A 16,810-nucleotide genomic window follows, 5' to 3' on the forward strand; every position below is an offset into this window, starting at 1 on the left:
CTAAATCTCAGGTGTCTTCTTGGTCTGGAGAACTTCCCTGAAATTTAACAAGAACTCAGATTGAAGGAATTGAGGTTGCATTAACTGGCTCAGTGGTATTCTCATTGAGCCATTAAAGAGGCCCATTCGGTCTGAATAAACACGCATTAGAATAGTTGCCAACTTACCCGAGAACCAACGGCTGTTTCCACAATGCCAAAATAGGGTCAAAGGGACAGTTTCATTAAGTGTTTGTATAGGTTGTGTCACACGTAAACAACCAATAAGAACAGATTGTGCTGGGAATTTTCTGTGAATGCTTCTCGTTCAACTCACATACATAACATTTTTTTTTTTTGAATGCCTACTATGTGCTAGGAAATATAATGGTAAATAAAAAAGAGGCAGCCCCCTGACCTCAGGGACTCCCTAGTCTAATTAGGGAGGGAAATATTAGACACAAAAATATATACATAATCTCAAAATTATATTAAGATTCCCAATGTCAGTTTAGATGAGCTAATGATCAAAGACTTGACCAATCAAGTGATGTTTAGGCCTGAATCATTCTCACAGACCAAGAGGGAGGGAACAGAGCTGCTGGAGAGAAAACTGCCTATAGGAGGGTTCTGAGTTAGGGAAGAATTTTGTGCTCTCAAGGATCTAAAGAAAAACCTCCATGTCCAGAAACAACTGAATGAAGAAAAAAAGGATGAGATAGGAGGCTGGAAAGTAAAGAGGAGTCAGATCTTGCAAGACCTTGTAGGCCATCAGTAGGAGCTTGGCTTTATTCCGAGCACGGAGGGGAACATTCCACTCGTCTTGCTGACATCTAATAATGTTCTGCCTCTGGGTTGCTTTCTAGGTTAGGATCTCAAAGAGAATGCAGCAGTTCAAATGGCCTTTTTAAAAAACTGTGAGATTAAATTCTCACAAGTAATTTAGGGCATCAGAGGTATTCCCCTAAATTCAGTTAGTTCAGTCAAGCCTCAACCTGGATGGGAGAAAAATTAGGACAATAAAGCCAGATGCAGTGGTGTGTGCTTGTAATCCCAGCTACTCAGGGGGCTGAGGCAGGAAGGTCTGGTGTTCAAGGCCAGTCTGGGCAACATGGTGAGACCTCTGCATCATGTTGATAAAAATTTAGCATGGTAAAAATAAATAAATAAATAAGTAATTGGATCACATGTCATTTACTATTTTAATGTAATTCTAGAGTCACATGGTTCTTACATATAATTGAGACTTTGGCAGTCATGTAGGCTAGTTCTTTCTCATTTTACAAGGGAAGCAAGGGTCAGAAAGCACATGAGTTTTATCTTCCAGCTCCAAGTAGTCTCCCACATAAAGAAGCTGCCTCTGAGTAACAAACCTCAGAGCTCCTTCTCAGGTTACTACCCAGAGTTCAGGATCCCTGTCTAGGTGGCTGGGCCATCTCTGGCCTCTCACTTACCTCTCTGTCTGCTGTCTTTGGTTCGCTTATTGAGTTTCCACATGAGACTTTGGAGACTCCTCTGCTGAAGTTATTTCAATGTGAAAGCAAGTGTTCTGGTGTTGAGAACCTCACCCACCTGTCCCTGAGGACCTGGGGCCTGGAAACCTGAATATTTTTTTATTTTTATTTTTTTATTTTTTAGTTGTAGATGGACACAATATCTTTATTTATTTATTTTTATGTGGTGCTGAGGATCGAACCCAGGGCCTCATGCATGCAAGGCACCACTGAGCTACAACCCCAGCCCTGGAAACCTGAATTTTAAGCGCAAACCCAGTTTCAATTTCTCCCCCATTGAGTCTTCTTAAAGTGTTGGTTTGATTCATAGCCAAGAACCTTAAAGAGTTTTAAGAAACCAGATTCATAAAAGTCATTTTCTTCCTCATGTATTTCTGAGTCTTGACCCCTGGCATCTCTGAGAACCTACTCTTATGTAGGCCCACCCAGGCTACCTGGCTCCAATTCCAGGGATTCTGAAGTGCTGGTTGTGATTCAAAGTTTGTTTTTCATTCTGAAGCTCCTGGCAAGGGACTCTAGACTCATTCAAGTGAAGCTGAAGAACTTACTGGTTTGAGATTGAATTAAATGATTTTTAAAAGATGAGATTTCTAGAACCAATCAGACATCGACTTTGCTATTTGGATAGATTTCCACTTGGGTGGACTGAACTTGGGTTGATTGACTCTTGCTTCATAGTAGCTTTCTAATCTCCACAGGAGTTCAGTCAGTTGACCTCAGACAAAATCCTTTACCTCTCTAAGGCTCCACTTCCCTTCAGATGATGCCTGACACTCTTGCATTCCAACATTCTACAAGTCTAAGACAAATCAAAAAAAGTTTAGAATCTCATCAATAATTGCCCTTACTGCTTCACTTTCTAAAATGGAAAGGAAGAAAGGTAAGAAGGGAGGATGTGGGGGAGTGAAAGAGGAAAGGAGGCAGGGGAGAGGAGAGATGGAGGAAAAGAAAAAAGAAGAGAGGGAAGAAATAATTTGTGAACAAATAAAGAAAAAAGAGAGGGGACTGTGCTTTCCAAGCCTCTCTGAAACTTTCATAAAAACACATAAGGCTTTTGCTGTGAATAGGTTAATGCTTATTTAGCTTTCAAAACACAGCCCAGTGGTGTATACCTAGGAACCTTGCCCACTTTGAATTTGGAAGTGGAGCGACTTGTGCGTCAGCAACTGCTGTTTAAGAAAGCAAATGAAGCCAGGTGTGGTGGTGCACACAACTGTAATCCCAGAGGTTTGGGAGGCTGAGGCAGGAGGATAGCAAGTTCAAAGCCAGCCTCAGCAAAAGGGAGGTACTAAGCAATTCAGTGAGACCCCGTCTCTAAACGAAATACAAAAAAAAATAGGACGGAGGATGTGGCTCAGTGGTCAAGAGCCCCTAAGTTCATTCCCCAGTCCCCCATTCCCCAAAAAGAAAGCAAATAAAGCATCAAGAAGAAAATTGTTAGAGAAAAATGAGGATTTTTTTTTAGTTTGAAATACTTTATATTTCAAAGATTTTGTGAATTATTGAAATTAATGAAAAATACTTATCCCAGAGCCTAGCACTTAGCAAGTGCTTGGTAAATACTGGCTATAATTCTTACTAAAGAGGACTTGTGGTCCAGGTATCTAGACCTCTACGTAGCCATGTGACCTTAAGCAAGTCTCCACCTCTGGATCTGTTTTCCAATTTGTAAATAAATGGATTGGACTGCGCTAAATGGTGTGTTGGGGCTTTTCCAACTGGTATTCTGTAATTCCATTTCTAATGTCTTAGCATCTCCATGTTTGAATTGAACATTGGATATCATTTTAATGAAGAGTTTCTCAAACCATATTATAAATCATTTACACAACTTTGCAGAATGCTTCTCTTTTCTTCCCCAAGTTAGTGGGTTTTGGAGCATTATAATTTAGAGAGGAGGAAGAGGGATTAACATTTACCTAATGGACCAATCGTGGGGGCAAATTTTGAGCAACTAATTAAAATGCAAATCCTGTTAATAAATGTCAATTTAGGGGACTGGTTCCAATCTGCCCTATGATATTTGGAGGACAGTCAGGGTTTCCCTGAGGTCTGCTGACTCTTAACTTAAATCCCAGCATCCGCTGAAGTCTCAATATTTCCCATAAGCAGATTTCAAACATCCTTGGGAGATTGTCATTTCCCCAAGGACTTTTCTTCAAGTAAAATTGTTTTTACCTTTCCAAACTGTCAACACATCTGTTCTTAATCCGTTTAAAAGTTTCATCAACTGACAATTCTCCAAAAGGAAAAGGGGAAAAAAAGCTATTGTGCAATGTAAAAATTTTGGCAAATCTTATGAAAACACATTCTTAAAACATCTCTCACTTCTGAGAAACAAAGTAAAATGTATGAATTGTTTTTTTGTTTCATGACTAACAAAAATGACTCATTGCTACAATGTGGTATTTTGGCCATATCTACATAAAGCCAGTATGAGCATTTAACTGAAAAAATAAAAATAACTGAACTTTGCCTTGAAAACAGTAGGCAAGTTATCATGTGCCATTCCAAACTATGTGGGCATTAATTGCAGCTCAAGTACAATGTCAAGTTTCTTTACAACTACTTATCTGAGTTATCAAATATACTTGCCACTAGCCACATGTGGCTATTGAGCCCTTGGAATGTGGCTAATCAAAGTGAGACATGCTGAAGTATAAAATACATAACAAACTTAGAAGGCTTAGAATAACAAGAAAAAGAAAGTAAAATACCTCCTTCATAAGTTTATATCGATTACATATTGAAATGATACTATTTTACACATATCGTGGTTAAAATACATTATTGAATTAAGTCAATCTATTTATTTTCACTTTTCTAATGTGGCTATTAGAAGATCTAAAATTACATCTGTGACTTGCCCTTGTGGTCCACATTAAATTTCTTTAGGGGTGGTGCTGACTTAGACTCTTGGCTTATCTGATATTAATTCTGAAGTATAGTGTTCACCTAAAATTTCTTAGTCACAAACATCCTACTTTTATTCCAAACAAGGTTCTGTCTAGTGTGGTTTGTAACTATTACTAAATTCCTAAAAGTACATCCAAAGTGATACAAATTGATTTAAATGAAAAGGTATTCATGAAAAATTGAGTTGGGGGGGGGAAGGGTTTAAAAAACAGTATATAATGAAAACAATGCTCACCTTACCCATAATTAAAGAAATACAATTAAAACAAAATATGACAAATATTTAAAAGTTTGATGATACCCACTGTTGGTTCTGATGTGGGAAAACAGGTATTTTCATATACCGTTTGTGAGAATATAAATTGGTACAAAGTCTTTGGAAGACAATTTGGCAGTAGCTATGAACATTTAAAATGTACTTACCCTCCAATCCGCGATTTCCACTTGGGGGTATACAGTTCTACTGACATTTGTAAAAAGATATGTCACAAATATTATGTAATAGCAAATTATCTAAGGTTCATAAATAGTGGATTAGCCAAAAGTTTTGTGTTTCATATGTTAAAATACTATGCTACCAAGAAAAATATTGACAGTCTCAATATTATTATTATTATTACTATTATTATTAACTTTGAGAAATAATAAATGAAAAACCACAATGCAGGAATTAATTGTTTATTTAATATTATCTGAGATTATGTTTTCTGCCACCAGGTGGAATGAAAGTTCAAAACAATCATTAAGTTGAATTATAGAAAAAAAGAGAAAGTTACATTTGTCTTGACCAATTATATTTGGGGGCCTCACCATTTATATCTGCCATATTTTTGTTTTGTGAGAATCCTTGTAGAAGCAATATGTATTGAAGAAGACTGGAAAGCATCTTATATAAGGGCCTGACACTCAATAAAAGGGTCCAATAAAATTTTGTTATTATCGTCATTATTAGTCATAGTAATTCAAGCTAAAAGAAATGTAAACCAAACCAAGGAAATGAGAGCAGAGAAGGAAGAGACTTGATAACTTTTGAAGTGGTACAACTGGCAGGACTTGGTAACTGGAAGGGGTTGGGAGATGGCAAGATAGAATAAGCTCACGACATAATTTCCAGGGCTGGCTAGAGGAGCCAGGTAGATGATGGAGCCAGTCTTTGGGTCCAGAAACTCAGGAGAATTAACAAATTTGAGGATAGATAAATTCAGTTTGGACATTATAAATATAAAGGGGCATGTGAATATTCACACATGACCACTGAGTAATTGGATCTATCTGTCCAAATCTCAGTGAGGAGAGAACAGGTTAGAGAAAAGCCTTTGGGTATCACCACTCTAAGATGAGGGGGTGGTAGTTAAAGTCATAGTTTGGATGAAGTTCTCAGGTGAGTCTAAGGTCAAGTCCAAGGGGAGGCAGTGTTTAGAAGTGTATCCCTTCAAAATTTGCATGTTCAAGTTCTAACCCCCACCAGCACCTCAGAATCTGAGCTTATTTGAAAGTAGCATTGATGTGAATATCAGTTAAGATAAAATCATAATTCAGTATGACTGATATCCTTATAAAAATACAAAACTGGGACACAGAGACAGGGGAAATGCCACAAGAAGATGAAGATAGAGATCTGGGTGACACTTTTTCAAGCCAAGAAATCAACCTTGCTGTCACATTGATCTCAGGTTTCTAGCCTCCGGTTAGAGTAGCCCTAGAAAACCAAAAGAAAAATGTGATGTCACCAAGCCAAGAACAGAAGGAGTTTCAAGTGGAGGTCAGGGCCAAGTAGGGGGACAGAAAAGTGACCCTGGTAAGGCAACAGAGGTCATTGACAACCTTGAAAAGAACAACTGCAGTGGAATGGAAGGAGCAGAGGCCAGATGAAAAAGGGAAAGAAAAAATTTTCCAGAACATTGAGGAAGGAAAGTTAACAGATTAGAAATTAACAAGAAATCACTGGGTCATGTGTTTTTTTTCCTTCTTCTTCTTTTTTTTTTTTTTTTTTTTTTGAGACAGGGTCTTACCATCTCACCCAGGCTGGCCTTGAACTCCTGGGCTCTATGACCTTCTACCTCAGCCTCCCAAGTAGCTGGGTTACAGGTGTGCACCACCTGCAAAAAGAAAAGAGGAGCAAGAGAGAAAGGAGGGGAATGGGGAAACCCAAGGGGAAAAGCAGAGGAGAATGGCTCTAGTTTGGATCTTGACTGTCCTCCAAAGGTCCTTAGGTTAAAGGCCTGGTCCCCAGAATAGTGGTGTTGGGTGGTGGTGAAGCCTTCAGGAGGAGAGACCTTGTGAGAAGTCCTTAGGTGATTGAGAGTACCCCTGCAGGGAACTGTGGGGCCCTGGCCTCATGCCCTTTGCTTCCTGGGCTGGCAGTGGTAGGGACAGTCACATCACATTTCTAAGCAGCAGTGGCAATAAGACTTGGGTCTATAACAGGGCACAGCAGGAGCAGAGGTTTTCGGACACCGTAAGGCATCCAGTGATCTGTGGTAGCCTCATCAGTATCCTCTCCAGGCTGATTATATCACATGATTTTGGCTATGGGTACTGGGGATTAAACTCAGGGGTACTCAACCACTGAGCCACATCCCTCCATGCTGATCTTGCTTCTGATATCTGAGCTGCTTCACCAGCCTCACTGGGGATTCTGGGAGCCGCCCACTGTCTTTTTGATCCATTCTTTATCTGTTTCAATCAAATGAGTTGGTTTCTGTTGCTTACAACTAAGATCTATGCCTGAATCAATCGTGCATGATGCCCAGGGCTTCATAAGAAGGAACTTTTAAAAATCTTCCCAGCAAATCTAAAAGGTAGACTTACTTGATCATCTCCATCTTCCCAAGGAGGAAACTGAGAAATGGAGAGATAAAGAGCTTAAGTAACTTGCCCAACGGCACAAAGCTAGCAGATAGCAGAGATGGGCTCAAACCCAGGCCTGTTTGCTCCAAAACACTTAACAACCACACTCTGCTGTCCCTTTCTTGGGCAAGCTCCACCACCTCCATTAAATTGCAGTAGTGTACAGTGAGACGTCCTCCCTGTGTCCCTGCACTGGACCAACACAACAGCAAACACAACTCAGACTCTGATCTCAAAAGATTATTCTGTAAGCCCATTTATGCTGATTGTGAATTCCTGGGGATCTTTGACACCAGTGTCCTCGTCTACAAAATGACAGCCAAACTTCCTGCTATCCTTTGGATTGTAAGATAATACAAGGAAATTCAGTTTTTAAATCAAGGGTCCCCTGTCTAAGGGATAAGGTTGCATTTCCCTAAGCCTGGGCTGGAAGACTTAACAGTTTGCCCCCCAGGTCTTCGAGGGGTTACCATGACCACATGCCTTCTTCCCTATCTCTCCTGCATCAGCTCAGTTCCTCTAGGATTCTGTGACAGAGTTAGGAATGCAAGAGATTTACTGAGGATAGGCACACCTATAAGAGATAAAGGAGGCCAGGCATGGTGGTGCACACCTGTAATCCCAGCAGCTTGGGAGGCTGAGGCAGGAGGATGGTGAGTTCAAAACCAGACTCAGCAAAAAAGCGAGGTGCTAAGCAACCTGTCTCTAAATAACATACAAAGTAGGGCTGGATATGTGGCTCTGTGGTAGAATGCCCCTGAGTTCAATCCCCAGAACCCCCACCACCAAAAAAGATAGAGGAGGAGACAACAGGATTGGGCAGGGAGGGCTTTGGATCATAATATAGATCTCAGCCAACTCAACGTGATGTTTTGAAGCAAAGATTGCTTGTTTGAGAAGTCCTGCATTAGGCAGAAATATCTAGGCCTACCTTCACCATTCCTGGTCATTACCTGGAGCTGCCCAGGAAGAGGATAGGCCCCATTCAAAAGCTATAGTGGATCCCAGTAGTTCTGTAGTTAATTGCATTTCTCCCAACTCAATGTCAAGCTCTTTCTGAGTTTTTTGTTTGTTTTGTTTTGTTTGGGTACTGGGGATTAAACTCAGGGGTACTCAACCACTGAGCCACATCCTTAGCCCTTTTTTGTATTTTATTTGGAGACAGGTCTCACTGAGTTGCTTAGAGCCTTGCTGTTTCTGAGGCTGGCTTTGAACTCTCCGTCTTCCTGCCTCAGCCTCGCAGCCACTGGGACTGCACCACTGGGATTGCACAGGCTTGCACCACAGTGCCCAGTTTTCAAGTTCTCTCTTAAGGGAGAGCTGAATGACAAGCTTGCATGGCTCCTGCACCTGACACCCATCTTCTTTTCTCTAGGAATTCTGCAGATTGAGACATTTTGTCAGATCTATGTTATTTATTAAAGAACCCTTACTCTGTCCCTCTACTAAGATTCAGGTGCTAAGACACCCACTCTGAGCAGAATCTACTTGATGAAGTGATCTGAAATCTTCAGAGATATAAAGCAGTTGCTCTTTAAAATAATAGTAATTATTTTACAGATCCCTATTATAAATACTTATTAGAATTGTAATTCATTAGCAAAACTCAACCTCTAACAAGCCTCTGAGACCTCCCATCTCTTCTGCTAGTTTTACACCAATACCTGAAGGAATCCCAGCAGCTCATATTTCGCGTGCATGGCCAAGCAACCTCTCAAAATTGCTAGCTATTTCCTACAGCAAATGAGAAAAGCACTAAAGCTGAAAGAAGCTTCAAATGGCCATCCCTTGGTATGGTTGCCTGCCTCAGTGCCACTGTCTCCGTGCTCTGAATCTGAGTTTGAGAGACAGAGTAACCATCCCTTTTATAAACCATTATTAAGCACTTACTCAGAAACAGGCTCCATTCCACATACTGAAATTAGAATGATTGCGTGGTTTTAAAAGACATCTACAAATTACTTTATAACTCTTTCTTCAAATGATAGAACCTAACTCCTCTTCCCTTAAGTGTGGGCCAGACTTTATGACTCACTTCTAACAAATAGAAGGGGGTAATAGTTACAATATTTGACCCCTAGATCATAAAAGGCACTACATCTCCCACATTGCTCTGGGGAAATGAGTCGCCATGTTGTGAGGATACTAAAGCAGCCCTAAAAAAAGGTCCATAAGACTCTGGCCAACAATCATGGGGTGTCCCATTTTGGAGGTGAGTCAAACCTTCAATTGACTGCAGCCCCAGCCAATATCTTGAGTACAACTCTGTGAGAGACCCCAAGCCACGCCACCCAGGCAAGTTATTCCCAAATTCCTAACACAGAAACTGAGATAATAAATATCTTGTGTTGTTTTAAGTCACCCAGTTTTGGAGTGATTTTTTTTATATAGCAATAGACACAGTGAAAGACAAACACTGTATGTCCTCATTCTGGCAGTAGTATGGAGAGAGTGAGAGAGGGATAAAAGGAAGGAGGGAGGGAAGCCAGAGAGAGAGAGGGAAGGAAAGAGGAAAGGAAGGAAAAAAGAAAGAGGGAGAGAAGGAAAAAAAGGAAAAGATTCAAATAAGTACTGACAAAATCTGGATAGGTAAAAACCTGGCAAAATATATTTACATCCTGGTACACTTGCTTTCCAATGTCCTCAAGGTATGTCAAGTTTGTCTTGAAACCTATAACATTTTCATATTTTCCCCTATTTTCTGTTTTCATCCATTAGGATTTCACTGAACTCTAGGTAGCTGTCTGTGAGACTAAATCAAAGGTTTTTATTTTCTCTCATAGTAAAAGTCTGGAGGTCGAACAGAAGCAGCTGCTTAAGGAAGACAAGAAGGTTTCAGGCTCCATTTGGTTTCTTTCTCTATCACTCTTAGTGCCTGACTTTCTGCCTCAGAATTGAAAGCTGGGCTGCTGCCCCTCCCGCATGGTGCCCACACTCCCTTAGGAAGAAGGGAAGGAGTAAAGGATAAAAACACATGTGCCAAAGGGACTCTTCCCCTTTTATAAAGAGAACAATGGTTTTCCTGGATGTGCCCCACCCAGGAAATGTCTATACCTCCTTGGCCAGATCTGGACACTCCAGCTTCAAGGGAATCAGGGGAGGTACATGGTCCAAAGGGCACATGCTGCCCTAAATACAACTGGAGCTCTGTTAGAGAAGAATGAGGAGAGTCTGGATGTTGGGAGGCCAACTGGAAGTGTCTACACGACTGCCACAGACACAGATCAGCTGGATTCCAAAATTCTGACTGCATCTCAGAAACCTAGATGGAAATGATCTTTTTTTTGAGTCTGGATTTTTGAGCACAAAGATTCAGACTTTTCATAAATGGTGCTAAGCCATGCGAATGAAAAGTGAAAAAGTCCCAACATGGTTTCTTTATCTATATAATATTAAACATATTTGTTTATACCAAACATGAATCTTTTATCCTTGAAATATTATTCTTGCCACTGTAGACACTCAATTTTTTCCACATTTTTTATTGGTGCAGTATAGTTGCACATAATGATGGAATTTGTTGTTACATACTCATACATGCACACAATGTAATTTGGCCAATATCATTCCCCAGCACTTCCCCCCATTCCTCCCCCACTTCCACCCTTGGTCCCTTTTCTCTAGTGATCTCCCTTTGATTTTTACTCATAAAAATCCATCGCCGCCTTTCTTTTCCTTTTTCATTTCCAGCTTCCACATATGAGAAAAAACATGATCTTTGACCTTCTGAGTTTGACTTATTTTGGTTAACAGCGTTCTCTAATTCCATCTATTTTCCTGCAAATTACATAATCTCATTTTTCTTTATGGCTGAATAAAACTCCATTGGTACACACTCAATTGGGTATTTCCCCTCCAACAATGTGCATCCCTCATGTAGATGTTTGTTCAGCTAGAAAGGGAGCAATTGAAACTCTGCATGCATCCATCAAATGAAAGAGTCAATTCTGCTGTGAACTGGGAAATCAAAAGATTTTTGTAAGACGAATCAAGAACGCAAAGAATGGCTCAGTGGGTAGCTCAGTGGTAGAGCAATTGCCTGCCATATGCAAGGCCCTAGGTTCATTTCCCAGCATCCCCAAAACAAAACAAAGGAACACAAGGGATTTATAAAGTAACTGAGCCTATTCTAGAGAGAGGTTAGAACTCAGGGGGTGGAGTGACTTGTGAGGAGGAAGATGGTTTCCTTAACAAGGACATGACAAGTGTGATAAGTCAAAGGCTCAAGCAGATGAATCATGAAGCATAGGCAACAAGAAGATAACCAACAGGACATGCCCTCATCTGAGAAATTTTTTTTTAATTTATTACTACTGCCTTAATTATCTCAGTTCATCAAACATGCATTGACCACTATCTATGTGCCAGAAATTCTGGTGAAAGCTGGTATTCTTCCCTGCCCTACAGGAGAGGAGAAAAAAATATTACTGCTAGATGGAACTCCAGAGGACACTTATTCATTTTAGAGTTAATAAATTATATGGTATATTAATATACCATATAATAATATGGTCCAGAAAAATTGAATGACTCCCTATTTTTGAGCACAAAGATTCAGACTTTTCATAAATGGTGCTAAGCCATGCAAATGAAAAGTGAAAAAGTCCCAAAGTGGTTTCTTTATCTATGTAATATTAAACATATTAATATTAAACATATTAATTAATAAAAAAAAGTCATGACAAGATCCTGGGTCTTCGGCGTCTTGAATGCATAGAACCCCAAACAAAATCCTGGAGATCTGGGTGGAGACCATCTTCTCACCAGGGCAGTTCCTCCATGTCAGAAGAGACAGGGTTTTGTGGTTACCACCGCTGTTTCGTTTGTTTGTTTACAACTGACTTACCATGTTCAAAGTCATACCATTTGAAAATTATCCCCACTTTTCAACCTGCTGGGTTATTTTTCTTTGCTTTGCTGTCATCAAACATGTACCAGCTGAAACCTGGTTGAAAATTCCTCTCCACCACGCCTGGATGAATCTACCCAATGCCAATCACTCTGTTCTGCTCCCAGCCCTTTCTCCTGTATGCAGCTTCCTCTGGTTCCTCCCTTCTCCTCAACACCTCCAAGCACATCCACCAGGTTGATCTGCACTTGCTAATTTTAATGGACCCGTGATGCTCTGATGTCAAATTAGAGGCTCCGTCATCCGGGAAACAAAGGCAGCACTGTTCATGGGCTAAAGGTTTGCAATGAGATTACAATTGGACCTCTGCCATTTACTGTATGGACTTTGGGAAATTATTTAACATCATGGAGTGTCAGGCTTTTTGAGTGTATAATAAGGATAACTATCTACTTTTTGAGTGATGCAAAAATATACTGAGACAACATATCATAAAGCACTGATTGGTATAAAGTGTCACACTAATATGAAGTCAGGGTTCAACATGTACCTATTATGATTGTTTTATTTCTTCCCACTATAGCTTTCTTCCAAAGAAGATCTATCCCATTTTATCTTCCAGACTTGAGTTCAAATTCCTAGTTCTTCTACAGAAGCAATTCCCATGACCTCTCTGAGTCTCCTAGAACAAAGGCCGGCTGTGGATCACACCCAGTACTTACCAAATGAATACAATACAGTTTCCTTATGAATAGCACAGGGATAATAAATCTCATCTCACCTCATTTTTTGCCAGAGTTAAACAAAGTACCTGCTTTGTTTCTCTTCTTTAGCTTAATTGATGAACTAGTTGCCTAGGAAGGGAGTAGATTCCATCAAGAGTCTTTAAGTCATGTGATGTCTTATTACTTATCCATATTTTTTATTTCCCCAAATAGCTCTTGGGGAACAGTGTGTTGAAGATATGTAACACCCTCTTCTCCATCTGAGTTCTAGTTAAACTGAGAAAGAAGATAAGAAATAATTAAATGGGGGCCAAATAACCACTTTACTAAGCTGATATGAAGATTGTGGCTGATAAGGGAAAAAGTTCTCCTCAATGTTAGGCAGACCTATATACCCTGGAGCATTGGACCCATGAAGGCCTTCCTCACCCTCTCTCCTGAAGAGCTGCCCCTGGAGGAGCAGAACAAAATGTGAAGAAGATAGGCCTGTCTGACCCTTTCCCATCCCTTGCAAGTGACCCACTCAATCTCCCCAGGGGAGGAGTGAAGGTGAGGTAGAGGCTGGGATGTTCAGGAGAAACCTCTCATCTTTAAAACAAGAAGTGGGCAAGAAGCAATTCCTGCCCACCTTCTCTATGCAGTATGGATTGCATGAGCATTCTTAGTTCCTCATAAAAAGTTAGGAGATACATCAAACAGGGGTTAAGAGCCAGGCTGAGGACAGGCTGCTTGGTTTTGAATCTAGGTTCTGACACTTACTAGCTATGTGACCTTGAGCGAGTTATTTATCATTTCTGAGCCCCTTCCTTCCTTCCTTTCTCTCTTTTTAATTTGAAGTTTTGATATATATCTTGATATATTTAGGGAAGTGATTACTATAGACAAAAAAAATTGTCATAGCTAATATTTCATAGTTACTTTTCTTTTTTGGCCTGTGGTAGGAGAACCTAAAATATACCCTTTGGGCAGATAGCAGTGTACTATACAATATTATTAACTACAGTTCTCGTGTTCTGCATTATATCTCTAAATTTATTCATCCCGTGTAACTTTGTTTTTTTTAAGTGTGTGTGTGTGTGTATGTGTTTGAAATAGGGTCTTAGTATGTTGCCCAGGCTGGTCTTGAACTCTTGGGCTCAAGTGATCCTCCCAGTTCAGTTTTCTGAGTAATTGGGACTACAGGCAAATGCCATTCCTGGGACTGTATATCTTTTGTGAGCCTCTGTCTTATCATCTATGAAATGCCGGTAATGATAGTAGCTTCCTCACAGGATGGTTGTAAGATTAAATGAAAGAAGTTCTACAAAATACTTAAAATAGTAAAGGGTAAGGGTAAAACAAATATGAGTTTTATTACCATGAGGTTAGTGACCTTGTCTTATAAAAAAAAACTTCAGGCTGGCCTGGGGATATGGCTCAGTGGTAAAATATGTGTCTGGCATGCGTGAAGCCCTGGATTCGATCCCTAGCACCACAAATAAATAAATAAAGATATACAATAGTGCTCCTGGCTTTGTGTAGGTACCTGTAAGTAAATGAGAAAAAAAAAAAAAAAAAAAGGTTTTAACACTGCAGGCTTCTGTACTTTAAAAGGTGAAATAAAATACCATCCTAGCAAGAGTTGCAAATTAATTAATGCACTTGAACCCAAATCAAAAATAATTATAGTTAATTCCTGATCATTTTTGTGATCTCAGACCATACAAATCATCTCTCTCAAATGCCTAGATAACTTTGTATCACTGTGACAAAATGCCTGAGGTAAACAACTTATAAGGAGGAAAAAGTTATTTTTACTCAAATTTTTAGAGATTTTAATCTATGGATATTTGACCCTGTTGCCTTTGGGCCTGTGGCTAGGTAGCACATCATGGTGGGAAACGTGGCAGAGGAAACCGATTTACCTCATTGCAGCTGGAAAGCAAATAAAGAGACAAGAAGAGTGGGGGGGGAGGGGGTCCCAATATTCCCTTCTAGAACATTCCCCATGACCTAACTTCCTCCCTCTAGGTCCCACCTCTAAAGATTCCACCATCTTCCAACAGCACCACAGGCTAGTGTCCAAGTCTTTAGTGTATGGGTGTTTGGGAGACATTTAAGACCTAAACCATAACAGAGAGTCACCACCTCCTGCCCTAAACTCCCCCACAAAATTACATTCTTCGTGTTTTTAAATCGAAGTCTCTTTGATCCTCCCAAATCCCATCACATAACTCTCTTGTCTTGGTCCTTTTAGATTACTGTCTGCTTTTATGGATTGTTGTGAGGGGACTGTTTAAAAAGAAAAAAAAAACCTTATGAGATATATACACACAAATACACACACACACACACATATATATTTCTTTTTTTTTTTTTTTCATTCTTCAGTCAGTGCTTCTGCTAAGCAGTGAAGTTGGCTGAGATAAAAAGCTATGGCTGTTTTGAGACTTGTGACATGAATATGAACTGTGACTCACTAAAAGAGAGTGGCCAGTTAGCTGCACTGCCCAAAGAAGATTTCTGGTCATCAGCATTATGAGGGCAGTGGGTATTTAAGAAAGGAAAACTGAGAATGATTCCAACTTGGAGGAGACTGGAAATCGTTTCCTTTTCTTTCACTTTTTAATATTTTAATATTAGTCTAAATTTTATGTTGTAAGTATCCAGTTCAAGATTGAGACCTGATTACGCAGATTCTTCTTCCCAGAACAGACATGCATAAGATGATAGTTTTATGTGTGCGTTTTGGAGTCAAATGAGTAAGTAAGTGTTTTTTGTTGTTGTTTTGTTTTTTTTGGTACTGGGTCACTTTACCACCAAGCTTTTTATTTATTTATTTATTTTTAAACAGTGTTATGGTTTAGATATGAGGTATCCTCCAAAAGTTTATTTGTGATACAATGCAAGAAAGGTAAGAGGTGAAATGACTGGGTTATGAGAGACTTAACTGAATTGGCGCATTAATCCACTGATAAGGATTAACTGGGTGGTAACTGTAAGCAGGTAGTATGACTGGAAGACATGGGTCACTGGAGGTGTGCCTTTGGGGTTTATATTTTGTCTGTAATGAGGGGAACTCTCTCTGTTTCCTTATTGTCATGTCCTAAGCTGTTTTTCTCTGTCATGCTTTTCTTGCCCTGATATTCTGCCTCACCTCAGACACAGAGCAATGGAGTGGGCCATCTGTGGACTGAGACCTCTGAAACTGTGAGCACCAAATAAATTTTTCCTCCTCTAAAATTTCTTGTCTTTTGGTCATAGCTGCGAAAAAGCCGACTTAAAACAGACTGGGTCTTGCTAAATGGCATAGGCTGCACTTCAACTTGGGATCCTCCTGCTTCAGCCTCCTGAATTGCTGGAATCACAGGTAGGTACCTCCATACCAGCACCATTTCTTTCTCTTATGACTCTGGGTGACTCAATTGTCAGTGTCCCTCTGCATAAAAGTGAAATAATACTGTCTCTTTATGAGACTATGAAGATAATTAAATAATGCAATGCATGTAAAGTTTGCACATATCTGTGCCCACTAAATGAAAGCTGTTACTATTACTATACATAATAGTGAAAGCAATGAATGTGCTTCATATGGAAAACTTCCAGGTTTATTCTTAGAGAGCTATGCAGAGGTTATTTTCTTCCTCATTGTGGCAAGTGGATCAAACTTAACTCCAGAAATTAAGTCTAAGAAATAACCCCCAGAAATTATCATGAATTCTCATTGTTTCTGGTCCACATAATCTATCAAGTCACAACATGTATCCTATGAAGGTTATGCTTCCAATTACCATACTTGTTTCCTATATTGAACCAGTTCTTTTTTTTTTTTTTAATATTTATTTTTTAGTTTTCGGCAGACATAACATCTTTGTTTGTATGTGGTGCTGAGGATCGAACCCGGACCGCACGCATGCCAGACGAGCGCGTTACCACTTGAGCCACATCCCCAGCCCTTGAACCAGTTCTTATATTCTTACTGCTATCAAAACTTTAGGG

Source organism: Marmota flaviventris, chromosome 4 (assembly GCF_047511675.1).
Source record: "Marmota flaviventris isolate mMarFla1 chromosome 4, mMarFla1.hap1, whole genome shotgun sequence".
NCBI lineage: Eukaryota > Metazoa > Chordata > Mammalia > Rodentia > Sciuridae > Marmota > Marmota flaviventris.